The following is a 12,493-nucleotide window of genomic DNA, read 5'->3' as shown; positions in this document are numbered from 1 at the left end:
TTTCAGTTACATCAGAAAATATAGGATTTTCTGGAACATTAAACATACTCAAGGAACAAGAAACAAGCTTTCAAACATAAATACTTATGCACTCACTCAACTTTATTGTTGATACTCTCTTTTTCAAATACTTGTATTCTTAGGGACCAGTAGACAGGTACATCCCCGAGCTTTTGAGAAGACAGAGCAGTTTTGAGTTGTGTCTTTCAGTTTTACTATATTTTTGGTGTCGATATACAATGATTGAACACACATATAAAAACTTATACCTATTTAATGTAATGGCTATTGTACTTTGATTACTATGATGCATGTGTTGTGATACTTGAACATGAAGTCACCCACCACCGGATGTTTCCACCATCAGGTTTAGGGGTGTGACACTAGGTCCCCAATGACATAAAGTTGCTCACTTTATGCAGCTTAGCAACTTTTCATGCACAAGAACCTTGTCGGAAGCCTAGTTTTGAAGTTATAGCCTTGGAGGGCCTTGCATTCATGTAAAGTTTGCAACTTTACGTGGTATCTGCATTAGGAGAGGTTGGATCTGAAGTTTGGGACCTTAGATCCCACTAAAAAGGGTTGAACCTAAAAGCAACAGAAGGAACTCGTCGAGTCCCTTAGTCAACTCGACGAGTCGGGTAGGGTTTTCCCATTTTCAAGTTTTAGAAGGAGTTATGTGAAGGATTAGGGTTTTCGGTCTTCAGGAGTTTTTAGTCTTCTGGACATTGAGGAACTCGACGAGTCACATAGGTAACTCGGCGAGTTGGAGAGTTACACGGGTAACTCGACGAGTTGCTGGATGCACTCTGCGGGTTGAGGTCAACATGGACTGTTGACCTTGACTGTTGACTTTGACTTTGACCAGGGTTGACTTTGAGGGCACCTATAGTATTTATGGGACTGTGACAAGTTGATCGCATGATGATTACAAGCGGCTGAGGAGCGATAGTGCATGGGATGTATCTCATCTTAGCTTATCAGTCTAGCATTCGAGAGGTGAATCTTCTCACCATACCAATGGGTCTAAGGCACAATGGCCGACCCATTTTATGATATGTGGATTTTCGATTGATTATGCATTATATTAATATGACATTTGCATGGAATACCCCCCCCCCCCCCCCGGGGGTGGGGGGTCCCGTGGCAGTAGACTGAGACCACGTGGGGGTTCTCGTGGTATTTGATATAAGACCTTAGAGGGTTTCCATGGCAGCCTAGTATATTTGTATGATTGGCTTGTATGATATTTGCTTGGTGGGAAGACCATGTGGGGGTTCCCATGGCAGGAAGACCATGTGGGTTTTCCCATGGCAGGAAGACCATATGGGGGTTCCCATGGCAGGTAGGAAGATCATGTAGGGGTTCCAGTGGCACAAGGTGTAAGACCCTGGAGGGTTTCCAAGGCTTCCTTATATGTTGTATGCATGGCTTATGCATTATATGTAGTTTTTATAGCTAATATGTTATCTGATATGTGGATTGTGTGTGGGGTATGCTCTGGGGGACTCACTAAGCATTAGTTTACAGTTTGTGGATTTGTTGCAGGTACATCTTAGCCTAAGGGTAAGGGCAATGTTTGATGGCGTGACGTGCACTCTCTCTCTCTCAGGTGTTTTATGGTACACTATGATGATTTGAAATAAAATTGTAATGGTTATTAATTTTGAAAGCAATTGTATTTGGAAACCTCATTGTTTGTGATTGTGTGTAGGGTATGCTCTGGGGGACTCACTAAGCATTAGCTTACAGTTTGTGGATTTGTTTCAGGTACATCTTAGCCTAAGGGAAAGGGCAATGTTTGATGGCGTGACGTGCACTCTCTCTCAGGCGTTTTATGGTACACTCTGATGATTTGAAATAAAATTGTAATGGTTATTAATTTTGAAAGCAATTGTATTTGGAAACCTCATTGTTTGTGAAAGTACTTTGGTTAATTAAAAATGAAAATGTTCTTTTGAAAATTGGGTCATTACAAGTTGGTATCAGAGCCTTGGTTTGAGGGATTCGGGCACACTCTCGGGTGTGTTAGGACTCAAAGTAAGGAAATCGTAAAATTGTTTTCAAAAATAAAAATAAAAGTTAGAACTTTTAAAGTATGGAAAATAGGAGAGTGCAAGGTGTGATCAGCCGAGCCAAGTAAGTAGTTCCCCAATGTGTTAGCCATGTTATATTGATATTTAAGCTATGATAATCGTAAGAAACTTGCTATGTGTATGCTTTTAAAATTATATTCGGTTAGGAGCTTATAGCCTTAGAATGATTGATTTGACTTATTTCCTGTTCCTCTTTTGGTTGTGGTCCTAGGGTAAGATCTCTTATTTGAAATTCTATTTGATCCTTTTATGTGTATAATTTTCATGCATAAAAGCAACCTGTTAGGATTAGTATGATTGATGTGGGTAGAGCAAATCTTAGGATCGCCTAGGATTTGAGACATGCAATAGTCTGTGGGGTAAGATTTGTTTTGGGATGAATGGAGTTATCAGGTAGAGCCTTGGGGAAGGTACAGGTAGGTCTGGAAGGTAGTATTGGGCCTGTACTACTGAAAGCACAAGACCTGTACCCGAACCAAATATTAGATCTAAAAGATCTAAGGAGGACATGTGTGCAAAGATCCCTTATTTAGGCAGCCTGATCATTATGATTTGTGGCATTGTAGTTCAGTATGGTGGTGACACGATTTGGAGCAGGGGGTTCAGGATCGGGGTCTGGATCTGGGGCTGGGTAGGTGACACTACTGATGCCATTTATGATAGGTTGTGTGAGCTTATTGCAGCATAGGTTACTAGAGGCATCCTTGAAGCTACCCCTATCATCTTTGGGACGGTCAAGGAGGGTATGATGAAGATCATGGAGGAGAGGCTCAGGGCATTCAGAGCCGAGATTGTTGTGGGCCAGGTTAGGGCCCGAATTCCCTTGTTTTGAGAGTTCAAGGCGTGCGGAGCACCGAAGTTTTTCGGGGTCAGGGATCCCATTGTTAGCCGACATCAGGTGGCAGATATAGAGAACGCTCAGCACACAAGTTCTTGTGCTGATGCGGAAAAGGTTGGTTTTGCTTCATGTATGCTGAGAGATAAAGCCCGAGACTGGTTGTAACATCCTAAAATTCAAGGCCAAAAATTTCATTTTTAAACAAGTGATTTATAAAATAATGTATCAAAACATTGCCAAGATCATGTCAATACATAAAACCACGATATCATGTCTCAAAACCATATCATCTGAAATAATAGAATATCAGAGTACAATCCCAGAAAACTATAAGCGGAAATCATGTGTGTGTGTGATGTGCTGGTACACCGTCGACTCCTTCCCCTTAGACGAAGAGGTACCTGAGACCAAAACTGAAACTGTAAGCACAAAGCTTAGTGAGTTCCCCCATCATACCACATACCAATCAACATACATATTGTCGGGCAATTTTGGAGCGCCCGACCTACCCATGTCAAGCCATTCAGGGGTGCTGACCTACCCATGTCAAGCCGTTCTGGGGTGCTGACCTACCCATGTCAGGCTATTCTGGGGTGCCGACCTACCCTCCGGTCTATCTCAACCGAACATGGGGACTATTTCACCCCTACCACTAGCATATAATATCATATCATAATCATGATGTCAGACATATATGGGGTGTCCGACCAACCCATTGGTCCTAGCGACCGAATCAAGGACTAGTCCCCTCCTACTGATACTATCTCACATAACATAGCATACTAGCATACACACATATCAAGCAATAGCAAACCAGACAATTACCATAAAGACAATCATCCCAACTTAAACAACTACTAATGGGTCGGCCTTGGTGCCTTAGACCCACTTCTAACTCACCTTGATGTCGTGCAGTGTCGAACTGTCCTCAGCGTGTAAATCGACTCTCCTCGACTCCTCAATCCCTACATGACAACCCTTCTAAGTTATCAACTCGAATACGCAACCCCAACTAGGGTAAACCCAATTTAGTCAAAGTCAACATCCAGTTGACCTGACTCGCCGAGTTGATCTACCAACTCGTCGAGTCCATACTCCTCTACCCAAACCAATCCCCGACTCTACTCGTCGAGTCTAGCAAGAACTCGACGGGTTCTCCTTCAATCATACCATCGGGACCATCTTCATCCGACTCGCCGAGTTCATCCTTGAACTTGTCGATTTCATCTCCCTCATAAGAATGTTTCTAGTCTATCACTCGTCGAGTTGTATGAACAACTCATCGAGTCCATCTTCAAAGATTCGAAGATTGCCTTGGACTCATCGAGTTTACTCAAACACTCGTCAAGTCCCAGGATTCCCAGGCCCCTTAAGAGCCTAAACAACTGAGGGACTTTCCACCCTATTATCTGGTCCATCAACAGAAAAGATTTGGTGGTCATTACACCCTGACTCGCTGAGTCCCATGAACGACTCGCCGAGTCCAACCTTTACCATCACTATATAGTCGATTTAAATGGGTCTTAACACACCAAAACCATAGATCTGGCCTCCTAATGTCCATTTTACACATAAAGTTCCAAGCTTGGTGCACATGCATGGGGTCTTTGGCTCAAAAAGTCGTAAAAGATGTTCTACAAGATGCATGGGGCTCTCATGGCCATAGAGTTGGCACCTTTATGCCATGAGACCCCTCCAATGACCCAAATCTGAAGTCAAAACTCCATATAACACTTCACAAATGTGAAAATGGCTTAGAAAGCCCTAAATATACTCAAAATCCAATCCCCAAGGATGAATAAACACATGGAAGACCAAGACAGGGGCATTTTACCTTGAATGAGCTGGAAATGGAACAAAATCTCTGGATTTCCAAGTCCCAACTCGAACACTCAAGCTTCTTTCCTCTTCTCAAGCTTCATAATCCACCAAAATGCACCAAAATGGCCTTAGGACACTCATACAAGGATAGGGTTTCGAGATAATGCTTTTTTGGGAGTAATAGGGACTATGGAGGCTGAGATAAGTTGTTTAAATAGGATGCAAACCCTCAAATTTAGGGTTTTAACCAAACAACACCTACTCGTCGAGTCAGTCTCCCGACTCGTCGAGTAGGTCACTTAAACCCCCCGCGGATCATGACTCTACTCAATGAGTTGGGCCACCAACTCGTCGAGTCCCAGAGAAAAACATAAGAATACTTGAAAGGAAAGCATACCAGGGATCAGGTGTTACACTGGTAGGGAGAGGTGGCTAGTCAGGTAGGAGAAACCGGTGTGGCTGAGATGACATGGGCCGAATTTGTCCAACGATTTGATTTGGAGTTTGCACCAGCCATTGAGGTGCAGAGGATGGTGAAGGAGTTCCAAGAACTCCGTCAGACTACCGAGACAGTGGCGGAGATCACCACTAAGTTTTGGCAACGAGCATTGTTGATCCCATAGTATGCTACCGATGAGGACATGAGGAGGACGCATTATCATTCCATGTTGAAGGATGATATTCGGGAGTTTGTGAGCTTCACAGGGTGCAAAATCCTGAATGAGATGGTGGAGAAGGCCCATGAGCGGGAGATGGAGTTAGACTTCCACACCAAGTGGAAGCCTGAGCAGGCACAGACAGCAGTGGGTCAGGCTGAAAAGCCTAAGGCCTCAAATTCGTCTAGTAGGGGCTAGCAGGGTCGTGGCTGGTGTGCCAAGTGTGGGAGATTTCATGGTGGAGTTTACCGGGGGACGAGCCCGACATGTTTTACATGTGGTCAGTAGGGCCACGTGAGCACGGATTGCCCCAAGAAGGGCTTGATTTTTTTTCACTACAACCAGACTGGCCATAAAAAGGCCGATTGTCCGAGGTTGCAGGGAGGGGGAGAAAAGTGGCAGTGCCTGCGCTGGCCACGATGAGGATTACTAATGGCCGCCCTGCTAAGGTGGATTCTCCAGCGGTGAAGAGCCACACATTTTTGTTGACTACCGAGGAGGCTCAGACAGCACCAGATGTTGTGGCTGGTACGTATATTATCTTCCTGGTCTAGATTTATTGTATTGCTTATGTGTATATTGTGCTCAGGTATAGGGACCTTTTTAGTCAATGGTATGTCTGCTCACGTTTTGTTCGATTCGGGAGCTACACAATCGTTTGTGTCTCTTGCACTTAGCAAGAAGTTTCGGGATGCGCCGGGAACCTTGGATTTCCCGATCAAGGTGGATCAAGACCGTGTCCTGAATGTGCTTGAGGAGAGGTTTCGTGTTGATCTAGTCCCGATACCGTCGCGAGGGCTGAAGGTTATTGTTGAGATGGACTGATTGGGGGCCAATGGGGCCATGATCAATTGCGAGCTCCAATTGGTTAGGGTTTGAACCCCAAGTGGGGGAGATCTGGTTATCCATTGAGAGAGGGCCTCGTAAGGGACAACCCTCTGTTCGGCAGCAAGGGCTTAGAGATTTCTGCAGCAGGGTTGTATGGGATATCTGGCATATATCTCAGATACGAGGTTTGAGACGACGATAGATGTGGACAGTGTGCCGATTGTATAGGAGTTTCGGGATGTTTTTCCCGAGGAGTTACCAAGAGTGCCTCCGGAGAGGCAAGTGGAGTTTCGTATTGATTTGGTGTCGGGTGCCACTCCGATAGCGAAGGCACCATACCGGCTCGCACCGCCTGAGATGCAAGAGTTATTTATATATCTTCAGGAGCTTCTAGACCGAGGGTTTATCCAACCGAGCAGTTCCACGTGGGGAGCTTCGATCCTGTTCGTGAAAAAGAAGGATGGATCACACATGATGTGCATTTATTATCGAGAGCTGAACAAACTAACGGTGAAGAACTGTTATCCATTACCGAGGATCGATGATTTGTTCGATCAGCTGCAGGGCATGTCTTGGTTTTCCAAGATTGATCTTTGGTTGTTATACCATCAGATGAGGATTCGAGATGAGGATATACTGACGATAGCTTTTAGGACTTGGTATGGGCACTATGAGTTTGTTGTGATGCCATTTGGGCTCACCAATGCCCCAATGAGAGAGGTGTTGGAGACCCTGAGGACGGAGAGACTATATGCCAAGTTCTCCAAGTGTGATTTCTGGCTGCGAGAGGTACAGTTTTTGGTGCACATCATCAACTAGGAGGGTATTTCGATTGATCCAGCCAAGGTTGAGGCAGTGATGCGGTGGGAAGTGCCGAAGAATGCTTTCGAGATCCATAGCTTCTTGGGTCTAGCAGGATATTATAGAGATTCATTCAGGATTTCTCCAAGATTGTTGTGCCTTTGAATCACTTGATCAAGAAGAATGTGACATTTCGGTCCGGCACAGATCAACAGTTGGATTTTGAAACCCTGAGACGGAGGTTATGCAAGTCTCCAGTTCTAGTACTACCTGAGGGGTTAGATGATTTGTTGGTGTATTGTGCTGCATCGATTTCAGGGTTAGGTGCGATACTGATGCAAAGGGGGCATGTGGTAGCTTATGCCTCAAGGCAGTTGAAGCCTCATGAGGCGAATTACCCCACCCATGACCTAGAATTGGGGGCAGTGGTGTTTCGCCTCAAGATTTGGAGGCACTATTTGTATGGGGTACGATGCACTATTTATACTGATCACAAGAGTTTGAAGTATCTGATGGATCAGCAGAACCTCAATATGCGACAGAGGAGGTGGTTGGATGTGCTGAAAGATTATGACTGTGAGATCTTGTACCATCCAGAGAAGGCCAACATGGTGGCCAATGCTTTGAGCTGCAAGGGAGCAGGTTCCCTGATTCGGGACGTTTGTTTGAGGATTACGGTGATATCTCCATTGTTGGATATGATCAAGGAGGATCAGGTCGAGAAGGTGAAGAAGGAGAATTGGAAGATTGAGCGGATTCGAGGACATTATCCTTTGTTTGTTAAGGATAGTCGTGGTCTTCTGACACAGTGTGGTCGGGTGTGGGTACCAGTGACTGGCGGAGTAAGACAGAAGGTATTGGAGGAGGCACACAAGTCTAGGTTCTCTATACATCCAGGGGCTACGAAAATGTATAGATATTTGATACTGAGTTACTAGTGGCCCTGCATGAAGCGGGAGATCGCTTGGTTTGTGGTGCGGGGCTTCACCTGCAGGAAGGTCAAGGCTGAGCATCAGCAGCCTCATAGCAAGGTTCAGCCGCTGTCCATTCCCATGTAGAAGTCGAAAGAGATCACTATGGACTTCATCACAAAGTTACCGAGGATGGCGAGGGGGTGTGGACACCATATAGGTGATTGTAGATAGATTGATGAAGAGTGCCCAATTTATTCCGATCTCTGAGAGCATATCTGCTAAGAAGTTGGCGGATATTTATGTGCAAGAGGTGGTGGCTAGACACGGGGTGCCAGTGTCGGTAGTCTCTGATAGGGATATTCGGTTTACATCTAGGTTCTGGAAGAAGTTCCACGAGAAACTGGGCACTCAGCTGCATTTTAGCACGACGTACCACCCCTAAACAGATGGTCAGAGCAAGAAGACGATCCATACACTTGAGGATATGCTTCGAGCATGTTTGTTGCATTTTGGAGGGAGTTGGGATACGTACCTTCCACTGGTAGAGTTTTCATACAATAACAATTACCATGCCAGTATCGGTCGACCTCCATTTGAGATGTTGTATGACAGGAGATGCAGGACCTTGGTTCGTTGGGGCGAGGTTAGACACTGGGTCATGGGGAGCACTAAGGTAGTGCTCGAGACTACCAGGCTGATTCAGCATGTGCGCAACCAGCTGCGGGTCGTGCAGAGCCGTCAGAAAAGTTATGCTGACCGGCGACGATCGAATCTAGAGTTCCAGGTGGGGGACTTTGTGTTGCTAAAGGTGTCGCCGTGGAAGGGGGTCATCAGGTTTAGGAAGAGGGGCAAGCTAGGGCCTTGATATATTGGACCATTCAGAGTTACGACCCGAGTGGGCAAGGTGGCATATCGCTTGGATCTGCCAAATGAGCATAGCCAAATTCATAACACCTTCCATGCGTCACAATTTAGGAAGTATGTCACCGACGAGGACGCAGTCGTCTCCTTGGACGACATTTAGGTGGATGAGAGTCTAAACTACATCGAGAGGCCGGTTTCAATCTTAGATACAAATATCAAGGTTCTTCGGAACAAGGAAGTGAAGCTAGTAAAGGTGCAATGGCAGCACCGCAGGGGCTCCGAGTGGACTTGGGAGACGGAGGATGGGATGTGAGACCACTTCCCGAATTTTTTTGGGCCAACAAACTTCAAGGACGAAGTCTTGTTCAAGTGGGGGAGACTTGTAACAACTGTTCAAGGTATTGATTAATTTATATAAATTTTACCCAACTCGTCGAGTAGAGACTATTATGACGATGCACGATTTAGGTTCTACTCGACGAGTTAGAAGGCCCCGACTCGACAAGTAGGAGCTGTAAAGAGAAACCCTAATTTTTAGGGTTTGTACCCTATTTAAAGAACATAATCTGCCTCTTGTGGCCTTCCTTATCACCCAATTAGCCAGAGAAAACCCTAGTTCGACCTTGCACCTCCTTGAGTGAGAGAAAGAACTTTTGTGAGCAATTTTGGGGTATTTGTGAAGGATTTTAGAGCTTGGAGAAAAAGGAGCAAGGAGAGGAGCAATAGAATCAAAATTTCTACTATGTATTGACCATCATCTTGATGTATAAAGTCGTCAGATTGATCTCTAGTTAATTAGATCCCTTTTCTTGGAAGTAAATGGCCATTTTTGGTGCAAAATGGATTCAAACCTGGATCTGGACTTATCGCAAGGATATGGTTCCAGATTTGGACCTCTCTAGGTCTCCAATGACATAAAGTTGCTCACTTTATGCAACTTAGCCCCTTTTCATGCATAAGAACCGTGTAGGAATCCTAGTTTTGAAGTTATTGCCTTGGAGGGCCTTGCATGCATGTAAAGTTTGCAACTTTATGTGGTATCTGCACTAGGAGAGGTTGGATCTAAAGTTTGGAATCTTAGATCCTACTAAAAAGGGCTGAACCTAAAAGCAATAGAAGGAACTCGTCGAGTCCCTTAGTCAACTCGACGAGTCGGGTAGGATTTGCCTGTTTTCGAGTTTTAGAATGAGTTCTTTGAAGGATTAGGGTTTTCGGTCTTCAGTAGTTTTCGGTCTTCTAGACATTGAGGAACTCGACGAGTCATACAGGTAAGTCAGCAAGTTGGCGAGTTACAAAGGTAACTCGACGAGCTGCTGGATGAACTCGGCGAGTTGAGGTCAACATGGACTGTTGACCTTGACTGTTGACTTTGACCAGGGTTGACTTTGAGGGCACCTATGCTTGGTAGGAAGACCATGTGGGGGTTCCCATGGTAGGAAGACCATGTGGGGGTTCCCATGGTAGGTAGTAAGACCAGGTGGGGGTTCTAGTGGCACTAGGTGCAAGACCTTGGAGGGTTTCCATGGCTTCCTTATATGTTGTATGTATCTGATCTTATGCGTTATATGTACCGTTTTTAACTAATACGTTATGTAATATGTGGATTTTGTGGGGTATGCTCTCGGGGACTCACTAAGCATTAGCTTACAATTTATGGATTTGTTTCAGGTACATCTGAGCCCAAGGACAAGGACAAGGTTTGATGGCACTGTGTGCACTCTCTCTCAGGCATTTTATGGGACACTCTGATGATTTGAAATAAAGTTGTAATGGTTATGAATTTTGAAAGCAATTGTATTTGGAAACCTCATGGTTTGTGAAAGTATTTTGGTTAATTAAAAATGAAAAGTTTCTTTTGAAAATTGGGTCGTTACACCTTGGTTCCTGATATAGGCTCATTTTGACTTTTGTTGTTGCTGTAATATTGTTATTTGAAGCCTTATTCATATAAGTCGTTTGAAAGTTATTCTTGAAATTCTGGAAATGCTAAAAAAAAAAGCCTGATGTCAATGCAATGCTTCATTAATTTGGATTACAGGTGTGTAATTTCTTAGTTTTTTTTAATGATTTTGATGAACAAGTTTTATGTTCTCCTACAGCTGCTTTAGAGTTGTATTTGGATTGCCTCACATTAATTTGGATTCCAGGTGTGTAGTCTAAATTATTATATTTTTTGCCGTATATAGTATCCATTGTATTAATTTGGATGTGATTCATATATTTACATGTGAATTACATGTGATTCACATGTAAATCACATGTGATTGACATGTAAATCATATGTGATTCACATGTAAATCACATGTGATTCACATATTAATCACATGTAAATCATATATGAATAATATACGATTCACATGTAAATCACAAGTGAATTACATATTAATTACGTATATATGTACACATTCATATGTTAATCACATGTAATTCATATACGAATCACATTTGATTCACATGTAAATCACATTTGATTCACATGTAATTCACATGCGATTCACATGTACATCACATATGATTCACATATGAATCAAATGTGATTCATATGTGAATCACATGTGATTTACATATGATGTCATATGTGAATCGCATGTGATTCATATGTGAATCGCATGTGATTCATATGTGAATCACATGTGATTCATATTTTAATCACATGAAAATCAAATGTGTATTTTTGTGAGTATTTTTGCATCAATATTTTTTTTTTAATTTTCTTGTAGATTTGGAAGAAATTGTGGTGAATATTGAAGAGGTGAAAAATGATAAATTGAAGAAAATAAGGAAATATTGACACGAAGACATGAAAACGATTTGAAATTTGTAGCATTTTTTATTTTATATTTCATTTTGTATCGAATAAAATACTTGTACTATTATGTTTATAGATTAATTAATAAAAATAAGATTTTTATGATTTATTTACGAATATTATAACATAAGAAATATGCATATATGCATTCGAAAAAAATTAGCATATATGCACCTAAAACTTTGATTTTTATTGTTAAAAAAATAACAATATTTTTTTTTAAAATATTCTAGTTCTTTTTCTTTTAATTTATTGATTTTTAAAATTTTTATTTTTCAAAAAAATGCAGTTTCTTTTTATATTGTAGTTTTTTGGAAAAAAAAAATGCAGTTTTCTTTAAAAAAAACTTGCTGTTATTTTGAAAAAAAATGCAGTTTTTTTTATTTAAAAATATAGTTTTTTTTAAACAATTGCAATTATTTTTTGTTTGAAAAAAAAATGCAGTTTCCTTAAAAAAAATTGCATTTTAAAAAAAAATGCAGTTTTTTAAAATAAAAATTGCAATTTTTTTAAAAAACTGTAGTTTTTTTTTTCCAAAATTCATGTTTTCTTTAAAATATTAAAAAATCTGCACTTTTCTAAGAAAACATCAAAAAATTACTATTTTTAAAAAAAGTCCGAAAATTTGATTTATTATGTAATTTTTTAAACATTTATAATAATATATTCAATAACACAAAAAATTAAACATTTGAGAACTCATAGTTTCTCGAGAACCCGAGAACAAAACAATGACTGTTAAATTAAAATAATAAAGTGTTAGGATGCTTTATGTCATTTTTATAAATACCTGAAAATAAAAATGGACGAGGGCATCTTATTATAATAAATCAAGGGCATTTAGGGAAACTGTAATTGTTTCCCTA

The sequence above is a fragment of the Lactuca saligna genome, chromosome 1 (assembly GCF_052625555.1).
Source record: "Lactuca saligna cultivar CGN05327 chromosome 1, ASM5262555v1, whole genome shotgun sequence".
Taxonomy (NCBI): domain Eukaryota; kingdom Viridiplantae; phylum Streptophyta; class Magnoliopsida; order Asterales; family Asteraceae; genus Lactuca; species Lactuca saligna.
Note: the sequence above shows the minus strand (reverse complement) of the source record.